This window comes from Acipenser ruthenus, chromosome 9, assembly GCF_902713425.1.
Source record: "Acipenser ruthenus chromosome 9, fAciRut3.2 maternal haplotype, whole genome shotgun sequence".
In the NCBI taxonomy this organism is placed as follows: domain Eukaryota; kingdom Metazoa; phylum Chordata; class Actinopteri; order Acipenseriformes; family Acipenseridae; genus Acipenser; species Acipenser ruthenus.
The window spans coordinates 25774707-25789539 of NC_081197.1; the positions used below are offsets into that span (position 1 = coordinate 25774707).

General features: G+C 38.1%; 1 protein-coding gene and 1 long non-coding RNA gene across 2 annotated transcripts in view; one reads left to right on the forward strand and one right to left on the reverse strand.

Annotated features, from left to right (window-relative positions):
* Positions 1-14833, forward strand: part of smpd1 (sphingomyelin phosphodiesterase 1) — a 62200-nt gene that overhangs the window by 45580 nt on the left and 1787 nt on the right. The window lies entirely within an intron of this gene.
* The window catches only part of LOC117406158 (uncharacterized), a 30088-nt gene continuing 15720 nt past the window's right edge, over positions 466-14833 (reverse strand). The window contains exons 2-4 of the long non-coding RNA XR_004544936.3: positions 7085-7254; positions 6650-6777; positions 466-4043 (exon numbers count right to left, since the gene is read on the reverse strand). This is a non-coding gene — a long non-coding RNA (uncharacterized LOC117406158). The remainder of the gene's footprint in view (positions 4044-6649; positions 6778-7084; positions 7255-14833) is intronic.

Genomic DNA, 14833 nt, shown 5'->3' on the forward strand with positions numbered 1-14833 from the left:
GTTGTTTTTTTTTTTTTTTTAAAGAGTAAACAGCATGGTCTAGTGTTTTGCTGCAGAAACTTTCTGAGAAGCTGCAGTTTCGGTCAGTTTCCTGTATTGCAAATCCAGACAAAATAAACAACGCGATTTGTGTGCAGACATGCTATTTTATCATGTTCATATTATTATATTACTATATTACTACAATAACAGTAGACATAGTAATATACATGGTATGTTTTTTTTTTTTTTTTAAGCAGAAACACAATTTATAAAATGTATTTATTTCCATTCTTTATAATTAAAACTGGTCATGGGAGCGTACAGAAACAGCAAACGCCTGCCTTTAATTCCAAAGTATCACAGAATGTAGAGAGACCGCGCCAGTTCAGTGCGATAAGGCAAAGGACAAATTCTAGGAAACTTTTAAGGTCTTTTATTCAGAAAACAGCAGGAACAAGGTCAAGAAAATCACCCAAATGCATTTTAAAAGACATTTGTTTATTGTAAAATTCTGAAGTAGCCACACATTGTTTACAAGGTACTTGTTTAAGAGACAATCATTCTATCCACATGCAGGTAATGAGATTTTGAACGGTTAAACAAGGTTCATATTAATGAGGTCATGTATTAAAGTGCAACAACGCTGCTACCCAGCGAATAGAGGGAATGTGCATTTTTAAGGACACAGTTAAACTGTCATAATACAAAAAAACAAAATATCGTGGTCTATACAAAAATCCACACACACACACACACACACACAATGTCAGTGCAGGGGAGAGAACATAGAGATATAGACAGAGAGAGAGAAACCAGCATCACAGTATAGCCTATTCTGTTTCACTTCCTAAATTCCTGGTCGGCTATCGCCAGGCTAAAATCACTCAAGCCACTCACGTTCATTATTCAACACTGGCATATCAGCCCAGTACTGAGTCGGGATGCTCCATTTACTGGTCTATTTCACTCTCTCGTACTCGTCATTCCAAGCTCTAAACGCTGCGTTCCCACTCCTGCACACACAAACACAAACCCCATGTGGAGCTTTTTAAGAACAAGAATTTGACAAATCAAATAAACACATGCACTTTAATAAAAATGCCTGCCGTTTTCTTTAGAAACTATCACTGAATTCCCTTGTGACACTGCAAGATTTCTTTTTTAATCTTCTGATAGGTTATAGGCTATATTGCCCGTTTGCTTTAAATTGGCACATTCCTGAAATCAGCTCTGAGATTCCTATTCATTTGCGGTATAGTTTGTGTTGAATATTATTTTTTAATACAATATAAGCCTATATATGTTTTGTGCTGTTCCAGCTTGCGGCATAAACAGATTTCAGTAGTGTTTCTTTTTAATGTGGGCTACAGAGAGTATTTTTTTTTCTACATGTTTACAACACGTTTTATTTTGTGTAAAAGAAAATGTTCTAAAAAAATAATCTAGTTTTGTTTATTTAAGAGATTGTGAAGATATCTGTTTCTTGTTTTGATTTAGATTTTTTACACAGGATTAATTTGTCATTGTGTTGTTTTCTTTTGATATTTCGCTGTTGTGGATGTGCGCCAGTAATCACCAAAAATAAATCTTCACACTGGGAGAAGGGAATTTAAGTGATTCACATGCTGTCGAATGGGTGGAGGCAGATGTGTTGTGGGGAGAGGTGTTAAGAAATGTGTTCTGCTTTACGTTTGGGTGTGTGAGGATTATTTTGTAAACCGAATAAATACACATAAAGAATGTACTGTGAATACAATGTTTATTTGAATAAATTGCATACAAAAACAAATGCTTTAAGTTTTTACACAATAAACACCACAGTGTTTAACACTGGAACCACCACAGTAGTCATTTTTATGGTTTTCACTTTTAAAATTTAAATTATTCTGCGTGTGTTAAAGATCTGCGGTGGTCTGTTCTTGACTTTTCCTAAATACACGTATTAAATATACTGACGGCGTTTGAAAGTCAGAATCGCAAAAATAAAAAAATGTTATGAGCACTTCTACCTAGAACCGCCAAAAGTAGTCATTTTGATGGCTTGTTACAATACATGCTTTCATTGTCAATATAACCTACAATACGCTATTTTTTATATGTATACAAGCCAGTTTGTTATCTGTACCCCTGCTGAGTTTATAGCAGTATGAATTTGAATAAAATATTGCTCTTGAAGTCTAGATATGTGTTATCTAAATATCTATCGTGTTATCGTAATCCTATCAATTCCTTGTATAACTGCTGTCTGGTTGTCTACGTGAGCATATATAGTCTGCTGTCTTATAATGTTACTATTACAATCATTTTTTTGAGAAATCTTGAGATTTTTGCGTTTTGATTTGAGAGCATCTACAGATATATTTGCATTGGCAGCAGAAATTTGGAACGACTTCATTGAAAACAGCATTGCCTGTTTCAAGCTAAACATAAAACAATACATGGACAAGCAGCTGTCAAAAGCACGGTGTCGCTGGACACAATGCATGTCAAACAAACCTGTCGAATTTGGGATCAAGTTTTGGTTGGCAACGGACCCTACCCCTACCTGTGCAAAGATGAAACTCGCCCAGCTGGTCAGAGACTGGGTGACAATGTGTTAGGCTGATGTAACCGTGCTTAGGAAAAGAGATGAATCTTACCAATGGCATTTTTTTTTTTATTTCACTGTAATTAGCAAAACACGGCCTGGTTGGAACAGTAAACAAAGCGAAAAGAGAGTTTCCACCATCTGCACAAAACTTATTACTCAGTGAAAGCAAATCACCGGTGTCCAGGTGCTGTATTTCACAATGTACTGGACATGGCAGCCATCAATTCCTTTGTTTTGTACAATGAATGCACCAGGGAAAGAGTGTCAAGTGACACACGCAACAGAAAACAATGCAAGGTAACTAAATGCAATAAAAATATAATGTCTGATATCTGTGCCCAGTGTGAAAAAGCAGTATGTGCTAAATGCACACGACAAGCTGATAAGCGTAATCTGTGTGGATTGTGCTAATATGGGGGCTACTTTGAAGTATGTTTCCCTGAATGTGCATTCCCGTTACACAATGTGAACGGAGTTATTTTGTTTTTTATAAATAATTATTTTGATTTTAAAATTCTGTGTGTAGGCCTACATATAACCAGTTTACAGCTGGTTACACAATATTTTATTTTGAAATGTGTATTTTATTATAGTTTTTTTTCATTTTTTGAAGTCGTGCTATGCAGTAGGCTAATGTGAAAAAAAAGCCTTTTATGTTATTTTTGTAAATAATGAATTAGTTTTCACAATTTTGTATGTACATATAGCAGTTTGCACAAAATCTTCTTTTGAAAAGTTTATTTTATTATAGTTTTACATTTTTTTCCATCATGCATTATATGCGCTAATTTTAACGTTAGCAAAATTAGTTCGTTTATTTGATCCCCTTACAAGTTTATTGTGCTGTGGTTCCACTCTGAACCGCCTGCCCGTACCCCCATAGAATGTGCTTCAGGTTCGCAGGCAGCCCTTTTTTTGCCTCTACATTGCTTGACCACTCGTGATACCGTTCAGTTGTAATGAACGAACGCCCTGAACAACAATGCAGCAGATCTTTCCACTCTTCCTCGGCTCAAGACATGGATTTCCACTTCCTTTTCTAGGCTAATGCTGTTGATTACAATGTCTGGCAGAACAGTGGTACTGCATAGTACCTGGTTTTGCACAATGGGATCTTGGGTGAAATGCATTGAGTCCTCTTGCAAGAAAGTACTGTCATGCCCAGAGTATGCAACACACTCTTCAGGTATTGCTTCGCACATCTGTGTACTCTCCAGTGGTTCATTCTCATAGTGACTCTGCATGCGTAAGGTATTCTCACAAGTTTGGTAACAGATCCGACTGCTTCGTGCAGATGTACAATTTGCCACTTCAGGCTGTTAATGCTTCTCTGTTGTTTTTCGTTCTGCAGCACAAGCTTTTTCAGAATAGAGTTCTTTGCCGGGTGAGCAGGTACAATGTGGGTTCACAGCTGCTTAGGTGAAATGCGGTTGGGCAGTTGCGGCGAAGGGAGCTGTGCAATGACATTTGCCTGTGTACAATAATAAAACATATTTTAGTATAAGCAGTAGCATACAGTTTCCAAATAAAAACATAAGAGTTTACAAACGAGAGGAGGCCATTTAGCCCATCTTGCTCGTTTGGTTGTTAGTAGCTTATTGATCCCAGAATCTCATCAAACAGCTTCTTGAAGGATCCCAGGGTGTCAGCTTCAACAACATTACTGGGCAGTTGGTTCCAGACCCTCACAATTCTCTGTGTAAAAAAAGTGCCTCGTATTTTCTGTTCTGAATGCCCCTTTATCTAATCACCATTTGTGACCCCTGGTCCTTGTTTCTTTTTTCAGGTCAAAGAAGTCCCCTGGGTTGACATTGTCTATACCTTTTAGGATTTTGAATGTTTGAATCAGATTGCCTTTACTCATTACTTCCCTTGATTTAAATTCAACACTTCTCACAATATATCCGAGCTTCTTGTTGGCCTTTTTTATAGCTTCCCCACATTGTCTAGATGAAGACATTTCTGAGTCAACATAAACGCCTAGGTCTTTTTCATAGTTCCCTTCAATTTCACTATCTCCCATATGATATTTATAATGCACATTTTTATTGCCCGCATACAATACTTTACACTTTTCTCTATTAAATTTCATTTGCTATGTATCTGCCCAATTCTGAATGCTGTCTAGATCATTTTGAATGACCTTTGCTGCTTCAACAGTGTATGCCACTCCTCCTATTTTTGTGTCATCTGCAAATTTAACGAGTTTGCTTACTATACCAGAATCTAAATCATTAATGTAGATTAGGAATAGTAGAGGACCTAATACTGACCCCTGTGGTACACCACTGGTTACCTCACTCCATTTTGAGGTGTCTCCTCTAATCAGTACTTTCTGTTTTCTACCTGTTAACCACTCCCTAATCCATGTGCATGCATTTCCTTGAATCCCTACTGCGTTCAGTTTGAGAATTAATCTTTTATGCGGGACTTTGTCAAAAGCTTTCTGGAAATCTAAATAAACCATGTCGTATGCTTTGCAGATATCCATTTTCAATGTTGCATCCTCAAAAAAGTCAAGTAGGTTAGTTAGACACGATCTCCCTTTCCTAAAACCATGCTGGCTGTCTCCCAGCATATTGTTACCATATAGGTAATTTTCCATTTTAGATCTTATTATAGTTTTCATAAGTTTATGTATAATAGAAGTCAGGCTTATTGGTCTGTAGTTACCTGGTTCGGTTTTGTCTCCCTTTTTGTGGATCGGTATTACGTTTGCTATTTTCCAGTCTGTCGGTACAACCCCTGTGTCAAGAGACTGTTGCATGATCTTGGTTAGCGGTTTGTAAATAACTTCTTTTATTTCTTTGAGTACTATTGGGAGGATCTCATCCGGCCCAGGGGATTTGTTTATTTTAAGAGCTCCTAGTCCCTTTAACACTTCTGCCTCTGTTATGCTAAAGTTATTTAAAATTGGATAGGAACAGGTCGGGCATGTTGTCCGTGGCCTCCTTTGTAAAAACCTGTGAAAAGTAATCATTTAATATATTTGCTATTTTTTTTTTTCTTCATCTATGATTTTGCCATTTGTGTCTCTTAGACATTTAACCTCCTCTTTGGAATTGGTTTTAGCCCCCTTAGCAATATTGATTTATATCTCTCTCTTGGCCTTTCTAACTTCCTTTTTGACTTGTGTTTGCAGTTCCAAGTACTCTTTCTGTGTACTTTGTTTTTGGTCCCTTTTAAATGCTAGGAAAACATAAAAAAACACCTTCACGTACATAATGCATGTATCCATTTCTTAAGAAAAAGCATGCTTTAACATATTGATATATGCTACTGTACAGTTTATTTATTTTGGGTTATTGCCTTACACAAAAGAGTTTACTAGAAGTTAGCTTTTGCCCTTTTGTTATTTGTTAGTTTTAGCACGTGACCTTGAACCTGCTATTAATCTATAGTTTCTAACTAGGTATTGCCCTCTAGCGGTCAGAAAGACACTTAACAAGCCCCAACGCTGTGACAACGTACCGTAAAACGCACAGAATCGCGTTGTCAGGGGAAATCATAATGCCTGCACCTGTACATTCGACAAATGGCTGCCTATGGCAAAGTGGTTAACAGTGTGCAGGTGCAGATGATCAATAAATAGACAGATAAGCAATACAGCGGTGTGTAATGTTTTATTGTAATCCATGAGTTTGGTCCCGAAATAATAAACAGTCCCATTCTTTAAACACCCACATGAAACAAAAAACACATACACAAGTCCACAGTGAGTGCTAAAGTGCTTGTGGTGTAATTATAGTTCTCTGTGAAATAATGCAGTGGGTTTAGTGGTGGCCTTTGGCGACAGCTCCAAATCGTGTTAGCTGTCTAAATAACAAACAAGTACAATTTAGACACAACAAACAAAACAAACAAAACACTCAAGGTTCACAACACATTACTCCTTCCGGTTAGCATTAACCATTACAAAGGAACAGATCACCTCGCTCCATCCCCTTTTGTACCATCTATCATGACCCCTTGGGTAACGAGTGCAACAGCTCCTCCAATCCGCCACTGCCACATCATTTCCCTTTCAGGTTGATGATTTAGTGTACCAGAGCTCCGCCCCCTCTATGGATGACCAACCTCTGCCTAATCCTGGGAATTAATTGTGTGGCCATCCAGTCCAGGGCACTCTGTTCCCTTTACACAGCGCCCTCACAGGTCGGGAGGGAGATGCATCACCAAGAATCATTTTGTCTCTGTCACACTGCCTAATTAAAATAGAGGAAAAGAAAAAAAAACGAGATCTGTAACAAGTACTACTACCCCCTTCGCTTCGTCCTCCAATCCAAGAGTCTTATTAGTCTTACATTATTTGTACCTGAGGTGATATCAACCTTGTTTGGTCTGGGCTAATGTTTCATTAATTCCTATTTATCTAGTTCTTTTAAACAAGAATAAATCCTTATTGACTTTCTCTTATCAAACCTCTTACGATCCTGGTGATATTCGTGCTTAATACGGGACTTCCCATTTTTCTCTCCCTTTAAGCCAGAAAACACTTTAAAATTCACTCACCTTAAAAGTATTTTCAGAAGTAGAAATCCAGTTGTACACAGATGACATCACTTTACCAAGTGGCCTGTCTTACAACTGCAACCCCCCTCGTCAGAAGTGGTAAGAGCAGCAGGTCATCTCGGGACTTATTTCTCGCTCCTGGCTTGCTCACCACTATAAGAAATATGAAACTGATAAAAAATATTATTGGTGTCAAATATATGTTTATTTGTTTAGCTCAGAATAGAATAATTTGAATGAACAGAGTCTGTTATGACTTTTGACTTCAATGCAAGTATGAAAATAATTGACATGTCTCAATGAACTATTACCATTTTCTAGCATTTCAAAGCATTCAAATAACTATATAGGTTGGCTGGTAGGGAGCCTGCAACAGGGTTTAAGGCTTATTCCACCAGATATACTGTTGCCTCAATGGCTGCTTCCAGGGACATTCCTATCCAGAAATCTGCAGGGCTGCTACCTGGAAATCAGCACACACTGGTACCTCCCATTACCATATCGACCTTGAGTTACGCTGGGATGCTTGTCTTGCAGCCTTGGTTCTGCAGTCTATTTTTCCTAAATAGGGGGTGTGCACCTTTACCCCTCCTCCCAGATAACTTAATTTAATAGATAAACAAATTCAGTTTGTAAAGATAGTGTACCTCAGAAAAGTTAATCATGCCACAGTTTCACAAGCATTGATTTCTTGTATGATGGAATTCAGCATCCCACTTGATTGAATATTAGCATAATGTGAGCTACATGCCAAGGGCTTGGAATGATGTGCTTTGCAACCTGTGGTCAAAGTGTGTACGTATTCGTTGCTATGCACAAATGGTCGCTGTGGCAGGAAATACTTGGTAAGATACCTTTAAGCAAGTGGATCGTTTTGTTGCTTTGATGAAGTCACTTTTAGTGAAATCTCCAGCTCGTCATGCACGGTTCTTGAGATACATGAATGAAAAGAGTGTTGATTCACCAACACTTCCACCCGAACCAGTTGTGATTAGGTGGAATACATGGTTCAATTGTGTAAAGTACCATGCACAGTACTACCAGTTCTAAATGGGTTCGTGGAGCATGAACGAACGGAGATACATCTGTTCTGCGGAAACTAGCCACCCTATTAGCAGTAGAAGACATGCACGCTGACGTGAAATACATTGCAGAGAACTGCAGATGGCTGGTGGCAGTACTGGACGTTTTACAGTCCCAAAAACGCCAAATACACTAAGTGTACAACATTGTCCTGGATTTAATATCATAGCTGGAGCATCTTGCATTATCAACTGATAATGCGAAAGCATCCGCAGCTGCTCAAAGCACTGTTGATAGACAGTATAACCGAAAAAATAAACAACCAGCAATTGATTTTCTCCATGCTGCTCGTGCACTGGATCCTATACAAATAGGCGCTGCTTGCACAGATTATGAAACTGTGAAACCGCAATTAAAGCTGTCCAATAAATGCAACGTGGAATGGCCAGTATATGAGACGTTGAGGATCCCATTTACTTCTGGATGGCTGCTGAAGATCAGGTTCCCAACCTGATTCTCCTCCAACTGCCTGTAAATTCAGCTGATGTGGGAAGAAGTTTCAGCAAACTTGAGGTTCTGTGCTCAGCGCCAACGTCTGAAAGACGAAAATGTGGTTGGAATGCTGCAGCTCTATTTCAACAACCAAGACTAACTCAGAAAGTGAATTTATGTTTTTTTATCAGAGAATTTTGTTTATCACGGAAAACTAGGAGACCCGATTATTAATAATAAGGAAAAAAAACTTACCTGATAAATTTAGTTCATGAAACATGATCTGCTTATATCCACTCGTTTATTGGTAGTTATACATGTTGTAAAAACATATATTTAAAACACTACAATAAATGTTCTAATATAACTGTAAGTCAAATACATCAGATTTACAGGGTTTTCCGTTTTTTTTTTCTTAGCGGTAAACAAGTTTCTGCGTGATGTTTTGTTTCTGCGTGGTGCTGTAAAATGTCTCTGTCTTTTAAAAATTCCTAGTGATAGTGAATAAGTGCAAGTGGTGTGTTACAGTTCTCTGTGAAATGCAGGGGTGAAAGTGATGTCCGAGTTTATGCTGGTTTTCAATACAGCTCCGGATCGTGCTACTGGTAGTCTATTAACCCTTTGCAGTCCATTTATTAAGTGCGCGTCAGGCCCGTCACGTCCAATTTATTTTCACATGCACAGTTAATTTTAGACGCGCTGTTTAAAAGTATTTGTTTTCCACATTCAAACCGGTTTAAAAGGCCCTGCATATCAACAAAGCACTCACTAGGCATCTCCAGCCCCGCCCCACCCTTTCGTTCGCTATAGCTTTCACATATGCTAATAAATAAATAATAATAATAATAATAGTCGTACATACAGATCAATCATCTCCTGATCACTCGTTTTATCACCAAACGCCTCAATAATGCAATCCAAGTCATTATTTTATTACTATAACATCTCAAAAAAGCTCTGCAAATGTCCGTGATATTCTCTGAGCGCTGATGCACTAGCAGCCAGCTTGTTTCCTTATGGCCGCCGTTATCTGATGCCAGGGGCAAGTATGACTATTCATGAGATACGCCCTTTTTTATTTTATTTTTTTTTGGCTTGTCTCGGCTCCTGTCGCTCCCACTCGGCCATTGAATGGTTTTCTCTGCTTTTTCCTGAGAAAAAACGACTAGAAACCCGTTTTTTGCGTTTTTTTGATGATGTCGGACAGGGTCCGACGTTGGACCGGATAGGAATAATTGCATTGTCGGACCAGGTCCGACATAGGACCGCAAAGGGTTAAAAAATAGACGACAGTTAACAAACACTAACAAACACACAAGACAAAACTCACGGTTCACGATACTGCAACACAGACTCTTAGGTTTAAAACACTAAGCATTTACCAAGGAACACATCACTTACACTACGCCCGGGTAGTTGACAAAAAGTCATATCCGGAAATTGAAAAAAAAGAATTCTCATATTGATGATGAAAATCATATAATTACATTGAGTCTGAAGTTCTCAAACAAATGTCGTAACCTTGGATTTTACATTTCAGTCCAATTTTATGAACCTTTTAATGCATCAGTGCCTTGAATTTGTCCTGCGGTGGGACACCATAAAATATGTACAGTATATGTAACATTTCAAATAATCTCATTTTGATAACAAAATTGTTTATCTTCATCATTGACTACTCCTGTTTCTAGATCATTGACTATCTTGATTATCAAGTGAAATGAGACAGAATTTGCTGTTATAATGGTGAAACCCGGATGTCTCCCACTAAATTTTGAGTAAGATTTGCTGAGATTTTTCTGCATATTGTTAAAAATCCATGAATTTACTTGTATGGTATAATGACATTACCTGCCACATACTCTACAGTTATTTTCATATTTTTCTTTGGACCTTTTTTGCCCTCTCATTTATAAGCGTCACCCCAAAAGACACCAAAGGAAGAAACAAGAAGCAGTGAGATTTTTCCCTTTCAAAAATATATTTTATGAAACTTTCAAGTGTGTGAACACCATACAATCTTTTAAATGTAACAATTCAAGAAAAGAACTTGAAATGTGTTTAACACAAGCGTGAGAAATGTGCCAACTCTATCAAACATTAACAGGCATAACAAGGAATGATTTGCTAATGTTTGTTTGAAAAAATAATTAGTTTGCATAAAATGTACCCCACATCACATCAATAACTCTGTAAAACACCATTTACACTGGTTTATTATGAGAACATGTCCACTGGTGTGACAGCTGTGTCCTCTGGAGTGACATGAAAATGGTGTCACACCAGTGGACATATCTGTCACACCAATGGACTTCTCATGATGTTTGGCCATTTTGGGGCCTTGTGGTGATTCTCAAGCATTCCATTTTAACTCACTGAACTCTTTTCTCACTGGTTTTCATAGTTTAATGATTAAAAGGTATACTTTTTTGCATTCTCATTTAAAAGGTGTCACACCAAAGGATGTAACAGATGGACACAAAAGGCAGTGCTAGAAAAGTGCAAAAAAGTGCTCCATGGAAAGCAAAAACAACACGCCACATCAACTACCCGCCCCCCTATTTATACCCTCGCTCATGACCCCTAGGTTAACGAGCACATCCGCTCCTCCAATCCTCGGATGCCATGCTGTTTCCCATCCGAGTCATTGAGTTTGGGTACAGTAGCTCCGTCCCCTTCCTAAATGACCGACTTCCACCTACCCTAAAAAATAAATTGTTGTGCCATTTAGTTAAGGGTACTCTGTTCCTTTTATACAATGCCCTCACATATCGGGAGGGAGATCTAACACCAAGAGTCATTCTATTTCTGTCACACCATCTCAGTCACACGAAAACAAAAACAATCAATCACTCCCCTATAAATGGTATGCATCTGCAATCTGTACTGCAAAGTATGGTGGCCCAGTAAGTCAAAGAAACAAAGTGCAATTTTTATCGTGTTTACCTGATCACGGGCCCAGAATGACTTTTCAGTATGATCGTGTTTACACGATCACGATCCTTAAAGTTTCATCACAGTTGGTTAAGTATTGTTGAGAAGTTATTGTTATATCTGGAAAAACACTTCTTACATTGTGAAGAAACTTGGTATTAACATTATTTAGCCTAATTTATTGGGTGTATAACATTGTAGGGATATATACTGATGTTTCTCTATCTGTACATCATTCCATACATTCCACATACTGTAAATTCCATACATTCCACTTTTTAAGCCCGCTGCACACAGACCGACTCAAGCCATCCCGACTCATCTCATCAGAGTATGCACAGATTCTGCGATCAGTTGTGCTCAGTTTTGGTTTGACACCACAATAATTGGGTGTTGCACGCTGCTAAAACTGAATTACTGACCACAGCTATATACTGGTGATTACTGTGTATGCAAATTTAATTAATACTGCCCTGTACACATGTTTGTATTAACTTAGCCCAACATAGTGACCCTCATATTATGCATGGAATTGTATGCTGATTAGACGGTGAAGACAGCGCCACGAGGCAACCAAAATAATTAATTTAGCTATTGACCATTTACACCGTGCAGACGTTTCAGGCAGTGTTTGACTTTTTGTATAGTTTGTCTACTACACTTTATCCTGTGGTAAATAAAATCCAACCTGTTTTTTTTTTTATTTTGGCATTTGTTTCTCAGCGTGTGGATCTAGGGGCTTGTGATTTGTGATCTATTAGAGATTGACGCACCAGTTACTTCTGTTTTAGCAGTAAGAAAATATAGGCTGCCAGTAGATTGATAATAAACAGGTAAATTGATAATTTACCTTTGATTAGTAAACGCCTAAGAAAAAAACCTATTCAAATGTGCACATATCTGGTATTTATGAATTTGGGACACTCAGAGCAATTCAAGACTAATGTATTTTTACCTGTGGAACTAAAACTGTCAATATTATACCATCTCATATGACAAGTTACATGACAAGCTATGTCACTTAAACCTGCTTCACCATTGGTTGACACCCTTATGACTAATCGGTCTCAGTCAGTCTTGGTCGGCAACCGCCGCACACAGACAGACTGATCACATCAGAACGAAACTGCATCTGAAAAAGATTTAACATGTTCAATCTTTAAATCTGAAGACATCCCGACTGAAATCTGCATAATCTTGGTTTTAAGGGCACGCACACTGCTACAATTCATCCAGACTCTGTACGGCCAGTTGAGATAAGATGAGTTGGGGCGGCTTGAGTCGGGCTGTGTGCAGCGGGCTTTATATACTTACATACCATAATAACACCTCATTTGCTTACCTCCAGGTCATTCATTCCACTTATCCAATTTTCATTAAACTATTCATTGACATTTCTTATTATATACTTCTATACTCCTATTCTTATGTCACGCTGATCAACTTTTTAGTCATACTTATAGCTCTACGTTTGAATGAATGGTAATGTTTCAAATGTGTGAATATATATTTTATAAAAAAAAAAAAAACACAGAAAATGCATGCAGAGTAGGAAAAAAATGTATTATAGGTAGGGGTCTACTTAAATCGCAGTAACGGGTATGTTGCGGAATAAAATTAGGATTTCGCGGACATGTTTAAACATTAAATAAACCTAGTAAGTAGACAGTATTTCAGAACACTATAAAGCCTAAAAATAGTGGTACTTGCTTCATTTCTAAAACAGAGTGCTGGCATTTGTTAAAGACGAGTATGCAGCATCACCCTGCAGTTGACTTGCCCATACATTGAGACTGCACGTCTGCATCCACTGAATTGGTTGGAAGTTAAGGCAAAGCTTTGCCAAGTTATACAGATGTGGAAATCGATTAGAAACAGCCCAAAAACTCGATCACACAAGGGCATCTGGGATACTTTAATAAAGTCAATGTATGCAGCACGTTCGTTGTCATGTTATTTGTCCCATCCAATAATTTATTTTATTAGTACCGAGTCAAAACAAAGAAGACGTGGCTATTCTGGTCTAAAATTCCAACTGTAAGCAGCAGGTTGAAGCGAGGTGGCTGCGCTGGATCGTTTAGTACTGATTTAACTTGCAGACAGGAATACTTATTGTCTGCGCTGACTTTCCAGTTTGGTTTCTGAAAGCTGTTTATTTTACGTTCTGTTCAGCAGCCTCTGAAGTGGCCTTTTGTTTAAAGTGTGATTCTGAAGCTAAATAGCGATTTATCGTATTTTCTCCAAATACACATTAAGATGGAAAACAATTACCTCAGTCTGCATGTACAGTTTCTTCGGGAAATATCTTAAAACGATCATCAGCCGAAATATACTTTGCTTTTTTTGTCGTCCATTTCTACTATTTTACCTCCAATGTTGAAAACTAGATTTTTAGCAACTTAAATCAACAATGCAGCACCAACTTTGTCCCGCCCCCTCCTGCACAGTACAGGTCACATAAAAGCAGTAAAGACGCACTGATAGGCTGATTAAAACTTTGTCATTTGAATAGTAAACAAGAACGTTAACTGCTTTGGAGAATTTATTTTGTAAATGTTACTTGTGGACATTTTTTGTTTGTTTATTTTTTGCTTAAGTGCAATGCACACGGGACGGCGAAGGAATCAAAAAGGGCTATCTGCAGAAGGAAGATATGTAGTTTGCGTCGCTTGCGTTGTAAAGTAGTTCATTTAAACAAGTTTTCTTTTTTTTTCCTCTCCATACTTGTTTGTATGCATTGGCCCCTAAGAGGTGAATTTCGCGGTGACACCTCAATTTCACGATTTCCGCGAAATCCGCGAAATCGCGATTTAGGTAGGTCCCTAATTAGGGGCGGGCCTTCTCTGCGCATCCGTGTCACTGCAGTATTATATTTAGGGCTCCTGATCTTCGGTTTTAACCGATAAAACTTGATAAAATCCCCCCCCCCCCCCCCATACAATAAAAATACAATGGGTGGATACCCAATAAACACCGGAAAAACTGTAGAAGTGGTTAATCAATTCACTGTGTCTTTACCTTTTCCCTTTAAAAAATAAAACCTACTACAAAAATAATAATAAATGCATTTCTCTGTGCTGCTGGGCAATGTCCCGCTTTCCTGACTGGTATCTAGCATTAGTTCATTCTGAATACTTTAAACCCGCCCCAACTACTGAGTGACAGTACATTCCTACTTTCTACATTTCTATTGGAGACTCTGCTTGCAAGATTTAAAACAAGATAATAATCAGGAATGGAGGCTTGTTAGCCGGATTTAAAGCTGTATTACAGTTAAGATGCAGCGTATTTAAAACAGAA